Source organism: Zingiber officinale, chromosome 4B, assembly GCF_018446385.1.
Source record: "Zingiber officinale cultivar Zhangliang chromosome 4B, Zo_v1.1, whole genome shotgun sequence".
Taxonomy (NCBI): Eukaryota; Viridiplantae; Streptophyta; class Magnoliopsida; order Zingiberales; family Zingiberaceae; genus Zingiber; species Zingiber officinale.
The window spans coordinates 13,069,050-13,071,858 of NC_055993.1; the positions used below are offsets into that span (position 1 = coordinate 13,069,050).

The window sequence follows — 2,809 nt, forward strand, 5'->3', positions numbered from 1 at the left end:
CGTTGTCTTTGACTTTATTCTTTCGCCGTTTTTCTCCTTCGTCGTTTTTGTTGTAGCAGTGGTTTGCTTCCCTCTCTTCGAAAATTTTTTGACGCCCTATTTTCCCCTCTTAGCCTACCTGAACCCTAAATCTCTCTCCTCATACAATCTTTCTCCTCATACTGCTCTAGACGAGTGTGGAAGTATGCCCTCTTTTTTAAAAGACGAGGCAGGAGCATAGGTGATTGCTGCTGCTTATGTAGATTGCTAGGCGGAGGTGACTCTGGTCGGTAAGAACTTGCAACGTTGTGCCTCAGAAAAGAGGCCTTGGTGTCCTTAGCCCCTCAACTTGGTGTCCTCGTGATCCCCTCCAACTCTCGGCATAAAACTTCCTATCGTTCCCGGGTCGCATCCCATGGAAAGATGGGGCCATGCGGGTTCTGAGTTTCAAACTCGCGATGTATGCGATTTGTAGCATTAATCTAAAGAAGCCGTTGGAGAGGGTCCTCACCGAAACAGGGCGTCGTCAAATACGCCCCTTCTAATCCGACGCAGGGTGGGCGTGTGAACGAGCGAGTGAGCGCGAGGTAGACGAGCGTCGAGAAGAACGACAGAGAGAGGTCGGAGGTGAGGAAGAAAGAGGGTTCTCGCACCTGCTGTCAAATTCAGCCTTCGATTCGAAGAGGAATTCGTAGCCGGAGCAGGAGATTGCGCACCCGTTCGTGAGATTCGTCGGAGCTAGGGTTTACTGGGCGGAAGGGAAGGTGCTTCCGATCATCTTTAAGCGTCGATGAGAGCCAGAAGATACGAGTGGGATTTCGGCTTCGGACGCTGAAGAGGCAACATTTTGTCTCCGGATGGAGGGTGGTGGAAGCTTAGCCGCTCTGCCTTTGGTACGTACTTGGCTTCTGTCGTTTTAGTATTGATTCGTTAGGTTTGCTGATGATAGATGAGTATATCGGATGGAGGGTGGTGCGTCTTCGGTGGCATAATAGAGTTGGCTTCTGTCGTTTTCTTGCTCTTACATACAGTTTTACTTGTTCGTATCTTTTTCTTTTTTGCTTTGATCATCATAAATGAATTTCGCTCTCAGTTTTACTGGCGGAGAGCCCATCGATCCAGGTTCTTTGCTAATTGAAGATTGTGATGTTCTCATCCCTGCAGCACTTGGTGGTGTGATTAACTGGTTTTTTATCATTGGATTCTTTCTGTAAATTGTTCTACCTTATAATCTACTTATTAGTAGTTTTAAGAAACATCTGAGATCACTGGGAATAAATTAGATTGTTTCTTCTCCTTGGAAGTTTTATGATCTGAGAAACTTTTTCTTCTTTTGTCAATCCTAAGGGAAAATGCGAATGACATAAGGCCAAATTCATTGTTGAGGTTGCAAATCATCCAACTGATCCTGAAGCTGATGAGGTGATACCCAAGTTTTAATCCTCTCATTGGTCAAAAGCATAGTTGCTGGTATAGCCAGCTAGTTAACTTTTTGCCTCCTTTTTTAGATCCTATCAAACAAAGGTGTCGTGATTCTTCCAGATATATATGCGAACTCTGGCGACGTTACTGTCAGTTATTTTGAGTGGGTTCAGGTTAGTTGTTAATTCCACTCCTCTTCATACTCCATGCTTAGCTTGTAACAATCCAATCACAGATTTCATGTGCAACCAACTGATGGATATCATGCTCTCTTTTCTCTAAAAATACAGAAGGTGTAGATAAATAAACATTAGTTATCATCCTTAAAATTTGCATCTGACAAAGTTCTAAAAGAGTTAGATTTTTTTTTCTTTTTCCATTCCCTTTTCAGAATATCCAAGGATTCATGTGGGATGAAGAGAAGGTGAATGCTGAACTGAGAACATACATTATCAGAGCCTTCAACAAATATGAAGGAGATGTGCAAGACCTACAACTGTGATCTACGCATGGGAGCTTTTATATAAATGTGAGTTTGTACAACTTCTGTGTTTCTTCCTATGTCGATAAGAATTTATTGCTTGGAACTGTAGAATTCTCCTCTTTCTCTGCTTATGTTTGGAACTAATCTTGCTTTCTAAAAACCATTAGTGTTTGTATAATGGTATTGTATCTGCCTCAAGGTTGGAATTGGTCTTGCTTCCTCCCTTTGATATGATTTTTATTGTTGTACTTTATAGTCATGAGTGGAGGCCACTAAAGTTTGATAGGTAATTTTATCGAGAAATATCTTTATGGTTTTTAGTTTGATAGGTAATTTAGTGTTTTGAGGCTTCATCCATCCAAATTTGTTGGTTGCATTACGGAGGAGGAGAAGAAGGTGACTACGGTCGAGGAAAATGGGGAGGATTGGGATTGGGAGAGGTGGAAGCAGCATTTTACGGAGATTGAAGAACACGAGAAACTTGTTTCCGTCTTAAAGGTAAAATCTTCTAGTCTTCGATTGATGTTTTCAGATTGGTGGTGGAGTTGGGTCAGTTAATATTTATTTATAAAGAAAACTGTTTTACTTTTATGTTCAATTACATGGTTAATTCATTGTCAGTCGTCTTGTGCATCCGCTTGTGATTAATCAATTAAGAGAATCAGCCATTTGAGTGGAATATTGTAAAGAGCGAGGGAATCATATAAGAAATGTTTGGGTTTAAATGTATAAAATAACTTAAACAGTGTAAAAAAAACCCTCAAAGAGTCCTTGTGACGAGTTGAAATGATATCAGCTGGTTCTAACAATTATACTGATCCATAAAATTGGTATAGTTAGCACAATTTGGTTTATGCCAATGTTAGTTCAGATCTTATTATAGGTTTGTAAAGGTTATATGAAAATGATTCACATGGTATAGGC

At 40.7% G+C, this 2,809-nt stretch overlaps 1 pseudogene; it reads left to right on the forward strand.

The window, feature by feature from the left end:
• Nucleotides 1-410: 410 nt before the first annotated feature.
• On the forward strand, nucleotides 411-2,296 carry LOC121978119 (annotated as a pseudogene).
• Nucleotides 2,297-2,809: the final 513 nt, after the last annotated feature.